Source organism: Alligator sinensis, unplaced genomic scaffold, assembly GCF_000455745.1.
Source record: "Alligator sinensis unplaced genomic scaffold, ASM45574v1 scaffold169_1, whole genome shotgun sequence".
NCBI lineage: Eukaryota > Metazoa > Chordata > Crocodylia > Alligatoridae > Alligator > Alligator sinensis.
Window position 1 is genome coordinate 3,843,529 of NW_005841924.1, and position 10,242 is coordinate 3,853,770.

At 40.5% G+C, this 10,242-nt stretch overlaps 1 long non-coding RNA gene across 1 annotated transcript in view; it reads right to left on the reverse strand.

The window, feature by feature from the left end:
- LOC112549518 overlaps positions 1 to 9,434 on the reverse strand; it is a 19,381-nt gene extending 9,947 nt beyond the window's left edge. Inside the window, exon 1 of the long non-coding RNA XR_003092951.1 lies at positions 9,378 to 9,434. This is a non-coding gene — a long non-coding RNA (uncharacterized LOC112549518). The remainder of the gene's footprint in view (positions 1 to 9,377) is intronic.
- Between the last annotated feature and the right edge of the window lie 808 nt (positions 9,435 to 10,242).

The following is a 10,242-nucleotide window of genomic DNA, read 5'->3' on the forward strand; positions in this document are numbered from 1 at the left end:
GAGTCTCTTTCTCCTGCTGCCATTGTGTGTGTGTGTGTATGAGAAGTAATAGCTTCATGGGGTGGTGTAGTGTGTTGTCTGTTTAATAAAACTGTTATTTGGACCCCTAAATTGGGTTTTGCTTTACTTTGGTTTGGCCCTGCTGCAATCTCTGCTCCTCGCCCCTCTAACTTCTGTCTCATTTCTCTCTCTCCTGCTTCTGGTTCACTGCTGCCTCCAACACCTGTCCTGAGCTCCTCTCTGCCTCCAAACCCCCTGTTTCTTTGCCACTGTCTTATCCCCACTGCCTTTTCCTTTTCCCCTGAGCAACCAGGTTTCTGCCTCAGTTTCTTTCCTGGCTGTCTCCTCCTTGCCACCACTTACCTGCCCCCTCCCCCAATATCTCAGCTGTCTGCCTCAGTTTCCAGCCCCAGTCTACCTTAAGTAAACCTGAGCCTCAGTTCATCAGCCAGCTTCTCTATAGTCCACCAGTTCTAATCCTGGTTCTGGCAACTTTTACTTCTTACACTTTAACTCTCTCTCTTTCATCTGAACCTTCCCCCAGGTACCCCAAGCACAAACATACATACTGTACCATCCAAGTTAGGAACTTACCTGTGTGTATGTATAGGTGGGTTGTATGTGTGTGAACTGGTGAGTGTGTGTGTGTGTGTGTATATATATATATATATATATACACATGTCATTGTGTGCATGATATATAAATTAGTAATCTGTGTCTAACTTTTGGGGTGTATAGTGTACGTGCTTGAATTGGTGATAGGTATGCATGTGCCTAGGCTGGTTTGGATGTGTATGTGCCTCAGCTGGTAGTGTGTGTGTGTATGCACCTAACTGATTTGTGTGTTTGTATATGTGCAATTGTGTCACACCCTCCTGTCTAACAGCTCAATATTGAGAACCTGAGAGTTGGCCTGACCCCACAGGGCAACACTGGGACATCGTAAAGTGCATTTAAATGGTTGTCCAGGGATTGCATCATTAAATCAATGGCAAAAAAGCAGCAGTGAATTCAGCTGCTCACTAAAACTTGATTAGAAAGGCAACATGTATACATGCCAATCCTGGACATTTCTGTTTCAGAAAAAACATAAACATTTGCCCTTGGGACAAATATAATGTCTTTTCCCAGCCTTAGATTTTCATCTTGGTGGCTGGCTCTCATACCTCAATCCTGCAGGAAAACTCCAGGAGAAATGTACAGCTTAGTATGTTCTTTGATTCAACTTAAGTCATTCCCATATTCATATTATTGCAGAGTACACAGCAAGTCAGCACATTATAATCCACCAACATAGGCCTCACCCAAGAATCTTCATATCAATATTGCAATCCTTAAATCATAATTTCCTTTTTATAATTTAAGTTTCCCTGACGGATCTTAGATTAGTAAACATTATTTCTTTGCATCTCTAGAACTGTACTTCACAGTTCTCTCCATACGAATTGTACCAATGTATATGAAACAGTTTCCAGATTCAATGATGTCAACTAATTGACAGTTTCCACAAAAATACCCCAGAAAAAAAATCCCATAGTCAATCCAGAAAAAGGGTATGTTGAATTGCCAAAGTCTACCAATTTTTAGAGAGCAGAATTGCCAAAAAAAACTTATGTGGTTGGAGTTCTACTTTTTTTCTTTGCACAGGTCAGGTCAGTAATCTATCACAGCTTTTAGATCTAAAGGCAAATCTGGAGAGATGTCTACAGTTTCAGACAATTTTTGGCATTCTTAACCTCCAAATTCAATATTTTTTTTCTTTTTCATTATTTTAGGAAGCCATAAACTCCATCAAAAGAACATTTGTGCCTTTCAAAAGCACCCAGTGTGACTCCATTAATACAATATTTATAATTGTTCCCCCTCCCCCCCACCAAAAAAAAGCATTACAGCATCCACATCTTTAATACTGTGCAGTGTGGCTAACAAGAATTCTTGCTAGAAAGAGAGAAGTTAGTAATCAATCAAGACCACAGAGGATATTTCTTTAGTAAGGCCTCCCAGATGTCAAATGGCTCACTTTAATTCTAGCAAACACAATATTTCAGGCAAATTCTCCTTTCTCAAACCCAGCTGAACTAGAATCATGTCTAATTAAGTAACAATAAGGGTAAGTCTTCTTCTTAAAGTCTTCTTGTCCATCCACACATCTATCAAATCATTTTAAGTTGTTAATTCAATTGTGTATCATGGGAATCAAATATATGGTCACTGCTTTAAGGTGCTATGTTCAACATGTTCATTACTCTAAGTGTACTGATACATACTAATACTAACAAAATAACAGTAATTATTTTATTTTTACAGACCAGCCAAAGGACTAGGAAAGCAAATGGAATGATATATAATATACAAGAAATTATACACACACACACACACACACACACACACACACACACATGCATATACATTAAATAGTTTGAGTTTGTTCTCTTGTGGGCATGTCTACATGTGCATTTATGCTGGCTTCAAAGTAAGTTGCTGCGCAATAAGCAGGAATAGGCCAGCGTCTACATGTGCAGGCGATAAAGCATAAGTCAGTCCTCACACAGTGTTGCTGTGCAGTAAGGCATCTACATGTGCATTATTGAGCAGTAACTAATCAGGCATAAATTTGATACCTGCATGATGCAGGTATTGAATTTATGCTCAAGTCGGCATAGCTCACCATATTTATTGCGCAGTACAGGCATGCACATGTAGACACGCACCCGTACTGTGCAGTAATAACTGTGTAGTAATTGACAGTTAATAACTGTGTAGTAAAAGTGCATATGTAGACACACTCAGTATGCTATATATATAGAGAGACACACAGAAAGAGAGAATTATATATGATTAACAAGCTGCAAACATTTGTATTTCCTAAAACTGAAGAACCCGATCGACATTATAGAATTTAATAATAGCAAGCAAACATCTTTTATGAGGTTTTAGTTTACTGTTTTAAATAATTTGAGTTCGTTCTATTGTATGTTATATGTTATACATAGCATACAATAGAACAAACTCAAATTATTTAAAACAGCTGCATTTTCTAACTCTGAAGAACCTGACTGACATCATAGAATTTAATAATAGCAAGAAAACATCTGTTTTTATGAGTTTTTATTTTACTATGTGTTAAATAATCTTTGTTCTATCGTATGTTATATATAACATATAACATATACAATAGAATAAACTCAAAGTATTTAAAACATACAATAATAGTTTAGTAAATAATACAATAGTAAAATAAAAACTCATAAAACAGATATTTCCTCCTCAGATTTCAAAGTAGCCATTCATGAGAGTACACAACTGGCTTCTTGTTCCTCGATTTCTTTTCACAGGAAGTGCAGGCTATTTTGCCTTAGTGGTGGTAACTTTTTGGTTCTCCACTACACTTTCACATTGTATTCAAATAGGTTCTTTGATAGAGTTGATAATCCCAAAAGCAGCTTTCTTTGAATTAACTATCTTTATTCTAAATCTATTCTTTGGTACATTAATTCATGAGCACTACTACCATAGCATGCTTTTCAGGTTTAGTTTTTCCTCATCGGGATGGCTTCTCCCATTTTTGTTCATGTTTTTCCCTCCAATTTATTATGAATCTTGGTGATTCTTCATTTTACCAAAGTTGGCTATATGTAAACTGAAATATGATTAGGTGTATGTCTATAGCACTGCACCAGGGACTGCTACCATGATTTCACTCCCACAAAACAAATACCAGAAAGAAGGAAGCCCTGACCATGTGCCAATAAGCACGCCTGAGACAAAGAACCTAAGGCTGGTGCTGAGCGCATTCTCAGGGCTGCTCTAACATACTAAATCACGATCCTCAGTTTCAGGTGTTCATGCACACATGAAGTGGGGTGTGCCTCATGGTGGAATACAGTATGAAGGCAGTGTAGGGATGATCCAGAAAATTAAATCTGATATGAGTTTCATGTCTTGTGGTTTCAAGCCTAGAAAGCTGGTCCAGGAACTTTCCTACTTTTTTCTTTTCCACGTCCCAGTAGTCTTCCCTCTATGTCTTTATTATTCTTTATTTGTATCTTTACCCAAAGAATTTCACCCTGAAACACTTCATTGACCATGCAGGTGAATAAAGGCAGGGATAGATTAAAGCAGGAGGCTGAAACCTTATTTGTTTAACATGCCAGGTATTTGAAGGGATCCTTTGCAGAGGGTTACAAGGCTCCAACTACATCATCTGTAACTCAGGGCAAAATCTCCTCAGATGGCAGTTAGGAGTTTTTAATCCGCACACCCTTCCTGTGCAAGGGGGGCAAAGGTTTCTGTGGAGAGGATGTCAGCCAGAAGAGACTTCAGATCTCCCCTTCTTTGATAGGTTCAAGGTTCACCTGCAAAATCCCAGGTCGTCTTTACTTCTGGGATCTGGTTTCTTTTATGTGAACTGAACAGGACTGTACTGGTGGCCACGAGTAATTTGTTTGGCTTCCTTTTCCCCAACCCTTTCTGTTCTGTCTGACCCAATCCCTTATGTCCCAAAAACAAATCTTGACCCTTGCATCCAAAAAATACAGTGCATCATACACTGAAAACCTCAAGCTCGTATCAGATGATCCTGGGATCACCAGTATGTTCCCTTTCCATACCTTTGTGTACTCAACCCAGATGGGCCAGCTCAACAGCACCCCGCCTAACTTTATCTCATGAGCACGTTTGACCAAACCAATCTTGCATTCAGCCATGATTGTATAATCAGCCCCTCATTCCTCTAAATCTTCTCTCTCTAGCTGTCTCCAGTGCAGGCCCTAAGATAATTTTTACTAAGGTGAATAACTAGGCCTCTACATGGTCACAGTTCACCGGTTCATTAGTAAAGACAAGGTATGAGCTAATCCCTTGAGTGTACCTCCCGCCACACCAATGAATGTAGGCAGCCTTGAGGCCAGCTTGTGACTCACCTGACAACCAGGAGGTCTCTTATATAACAACTGCATTACAGAGCAAATGCAAATCCAGGTGATGGTTTTGTATAAGAGGTCTCATAATCACAAGCAGGCAGGACTAAAAAACCTCATTGTCCGTCCTGGAAGCACCTCCACTGGCATACAAACAACAGTGCTAAAACAGTTAGATTCCCATAGCTCTAGAGTCCTTTGAAAGTCAATAGTTTTTGATGATACTGATGTTGCTCTCTTGATCCTCAAAGAAACATGTGAAGAAGTTAGCTGGGTTGATACACAAGTAGGTTCACATTGTAGCAAACCAACATGTAGTCTGGCAGCTGCTATCATCATGCACAGACAGTGGGCCTGGCTGATGGTTATGTATGACTAAGAGGTGTAACAGGGCAGCTGTGTGCCCTAGATAGTGGCAGTGCATGAGGCAGCACCAGTTCCCACAATGCTGGCAGCGGCAATATGGTCAACCACCAGTAGCAGCAGCAGTGGGTATTTTTGTGATCCTTAAAAGCGGTGTCCCAGTCACCACCCTCCAGCCCCTGCCCCTGCAAATTATGCTATTGACTAAGATGGTCTTGCTTGATACATACATCAATATAAGCATTCTCTTAGCCTTTTGGCCAAGACAGCCTGTTTTCAAATACCTTATATTTGTTCCATTCATTCTAAATAACATGTGTATGATCCTGTCCCCAACCATCTGTGCCACCAGCTCAATAACTCTCATGAATTATACAAGACCACAACAAACACTGCTCTTAAAGGTAATTCATTCTTTCCCAAAATTGCACTATTTTTGACAGAACATCCAGTAACCCTAAAAGAATCTCACTGGTTATAGGATGCTTGTCTTTTTTCCTTTGTCTACAATCAATGGACTACTCCCTCTAGGCCTTTCTTATCAGAAATGCCTTTCAAAGATCATGAAATTCTGCCACTCTGCACCAAAAGGACCACATTAGCAAGGAAACCTGATATAGTAAATGAAACTAATCCATGACCCACCAAGACCCGGGCATTTTACCACCGAAGTTTGGGAATATTCCAGCCCTGCATAATTCCTAGCTCTAATTCGATGGACTCAGAAATACTGACATTGAAAACCCTAAAAAGCCTTAGGGTAAAAGTTTTAATTAAACCTATAGCTGACTGGACCCATGGGTCAACAATTATTTCTACAGTTCCTGTGACCTCCACAGGTAAATGCTGTGAGCTGCTAAAATCTGTCACCTAAAACTGAGAAAGAATGTCAGAAACACCATTATCTAGGTAGCAAGTGTGCACTGCACAGAAATGGATATTAATTAGAAGGCAATAAATATATGCTCTCTGGCCTAATTACAAGTGCAAATTTAGATAACTGTCCACTCACCTTATCAAGCACAGCCTAGATATCACACCAAAAGCAACCCTGTTTGTTTTCAAGGTCTCTTCAGTACTGGACAAGAAAAAAAAAATTTATCTTGGAATACCCTGATCAACTTATCACTCACGCCACTTCTGGGCACCCTCTCTTCTGGACAATACATTCCCAAACTGCTCCACCAACCGTTTTGCTGGAAAGGTTTATTAACAGTGTCAAATCAGATTTATAAATTGAAACTTCATATAACTAATTGAGAAATACTTCCCACATTTAGAAGTTTTCCATCATTCCTTTTGGTCACTGTATCAAAGGGGCCTGTCCCCTGAAGAGGAGGCAGTTCTCCTGGCTGAGGGGCTGCAGCTCTCTGAAGGCTAATGTGGAAATGGCTTTCTGGGAATCAAAATCCCCAGCAGGCATAACCAGAAGAAGGTGTGGAGGAGAAGCACCAGGAATGGGAGACTTCTGGGCTATGAGGAAGGCAAGCTTGCAGTAGGAACTAGCTGAAGCCACAGCAGACCCTTCCCAGTGTCCAGGACAATAAGGTTTTTGTTTACTTGTTTTATTTTGTTAAAAGACTGTATATTACTGGGGCATGCTGAGATATGCTCCAGGGAGCAAAAGCCAATGGGTTTAAAAGACTGGATATTACCGAGCCTTGCTGAGAGACATCTGGGGAAAGGGCAAAAGTCTGGTTGCAAAGGCCCTGAGGTGTCAACCTGCTACAGTCACCATGACAAAATGCTGAGGTTTCTTGAATTCAGAGGTAGTTATTTTAAGTCACGCACAAAATACCCTACTGAGAGACAATATTCAGGCCAGATCCAGTTCCACCTATTAGGCACTTAAGTGGACTCAGACACCTATGCAGGATCCTCTTTCATCCTGTTAGAGTCCCTGAACATTCATTAATGTGTCTAATTTTGTAATATGCTGCCCTCTTATTCTTATGATTGAGACACAAAAAGCAGTACTTTTAAGTAAGCATTTGAGTGATCCATGAATTCAAAATCTGACAAACCCACACCTTTTTGTCTCCAGTATTAATCTTCTTTTTTCTTTTTACCTGGCATCAGAAAGTATCTTGAAGACCACCTGCTCTGACCGTTTCTTTTATTGGTCTTAGAAGTCATTTGTAACCTTTTTGGAGTATTTATTAATAAAGTAATGAATGTGAATTTTCCAATTCAGGATAATCTCCTCCTTTTTGGTCCCATTGCCTATCCTGGTCCTTAAGAGACAATATATAGTATTTGGAGTCTCTTCAGCAATCAAATTGTAATCATTTCTTCTCTAATAGTATGATTATCTTCTTTCTTCCTGTTTGCTATTAAGCGAGCTCAATGAGTCACAGGGCTTTATATTTGTCTTCTCTTCACCCACTGGCTGTCAACAATGGATCACAACCCCTTCTATTCACTCACTCTCCACACTGAGCTCATAAAGAAACACCACCATAGAACTATATGGTCCTCACAAAGTGCTTTCAAACAAAGCACCCAGTTCTTAAACTCACGCATCTACCAAGTTGGCTGAACTGGCTAAGTTGAATGGAGCTGATCCCTCTCATCCTCATGTTAATAATAAGTCACAAAAGTTACAACAGTCTAAAAGCAGAGTAAAAAAAAGAACTAAACACAGTATTTTTCTATTCCTTCTATAGCCTAGCAATCATTTTTTCTGGTACGTTGCTCTTCTCTTCTAGTCTCCTGTTTGCTTCTGGCTTGTTAAGTTGGGCATTCTCTGGGGACTACCCCCTGATGGCAGCTGCCTTTGTATTACAGCAGAATTAAAGAGTCTACATTAGAAAGATCAATAGCTAATATTATATCTGGGAAGAGAATTGCTTCATTGTATCTTTTGTCTAGCTGTCAAGCAGACTATAATCCTCGTGACTTCAATTTTTCAATTTCAATGCATTACCTGAATATGCAAGCAAAACCTAGTATGCATGTACATACATTTGTTTGGCCCATACTCTATCAAGTCAAAACCCTTCCTAAGATCAATAAGCTATCATGCTTAAAACACACCAGTTCCTATAGCCAAAAACCCACAGGGTACATCCTGACAAGCACACGTGCAGTTTGCAGTGCCTCAAAGCAGTTTGAGGTACTGCAAACTGCACACAGTACATGTGCACCCCTTTGCCACGCTGGTTTTTTTGACACCCAGTGTCAAAAAAACTACTGCTGAAAAAAGCTGTGTGGCATGCACAACAACAACACAGGCCACCAGAAAGGGAGCCTGGCCAGTCAGAACCACACTCGGGCAGCTGAACATGCTCTGAGCGGCTGGCTTGTTGCTGCTGCTGCCCCTAGAGGCCCCCACAACTCCAGGTAAGACTGCTGAGCCAGCACAGGTGCAAGGCCCAGCCTCCCTTACCCCACCTGGGTCACTTTGCCACACACAAGAGCACACGTGCAGGGGCATGCCCGGGGACAAACAGCAGAGGCACAAACAGGTGTTGCAGCTATTTTTCCTGCAGGAAATGTGCCCCTGCATGTGTGTGCTTGTTGGGACGTGCCCACAGAGTCTACCTTCACATTCAACTCTCTGATTCCATAACCCAAATGACAAGGTACCCAGTTAGAGCTGGACCAATTGGTAGCAGATTTGGACACATGTAGCATAGGGCTTGAACCCACACATCTCAAACCATAACAAGAGGCCATAGCCACTCTGACACCATTTCCCCCTAGCAGTTATTTCTGCAAAAAAAGTCAGACTCTTAAAGAAGAATGATCTGGTTAATATCTTGACACAAGATTACTTCCTTATGATGCTCATGTCACATCTACAAGCATAATAACACATATATTTTTGTAATAAAAGCAGTTATAGTATAAAACACGAACAGCTTCTTCAGTTTATACATCGCAATAAAGGCAACAAAAGTAAAGTAAACGGGATGAGAAAAGCAATAGGCCATTAATTCCCGATTTAAACTCCAGACAAATCATTGAAAAGAATGCATTAGACCTTGCACGGTCATATTCCCTTTCCTTCCTGGCATCCTGATTTAACCACATCTTCAGTGGAGTATGTATGTCAGCATTTTACTAGCATGTTATATAGAGAATACACTTACTTGAATCTACTCTGGTAGTGCGTAGATGCGACAGAGTTAGATAGTCATGTTAATCTGGAAAATAGAAGAAAAAATTTAAGTATATCACAGTGATGTAATTCATATTAATAAATGACATGTGGCAAACCTGAAATATTTTAATGTATATTTTCAACTTTGCTATTTTTCAAAATGATGCAAAATGCATAAATAAATAAAATTTCATGTAAATGCATTTGAATCTTAAAGTAATTTCATTTGGCTGTATTCATGCCTCTTTTGTGTTTGCTTTCCAGAAGCTGAATTTTACTGTCGAAAAAAGTTCATGAAAAACAGACCTTATAGTTGCATGCACCAGTCTATGCACCCTCTATCAAGAGGGATACGGATAACCTGGAGAGGGTCCAGAGAAGGGCCACTCGTATGGTTAAGAGCCTGCAGACCAAGCCCTACGAGGAGAGACTAGAGAAGATGGACCTTTTCAGCCTCTGCAAGAGAAGGTTGAGAGGCGACCTTGTGGCTGCCTATAAGTTCATCACGGGGGCACAGAAGGGAATTGGTGAGTATTTATTCACCAAGGTGCCCCCAGGGGTTACAAGAAATAATGGCCACAAGCTAGCAGAGAGCAGATTTAGATTGGACATTAGGAAGAACTTCTTCACAGTTCGAGTGGCCAAGGTCTGGAACGGGCTGCCAAGGGAGATGGTGCTCTCCCCTACCCTGGGGGTCTTCAAGAGGAGGTTAGATGAGTATCTAGCTGGGGTCATCTAGACCCAGCACTCTGTCCTGCCTATGCAGGGGGTCAGACTCGATGATCTATTAAGGTCCCTTCCGACCCTAACGTCTATGAATCTATGAATCTATGTGCAAAGCCCATTTTTAAATG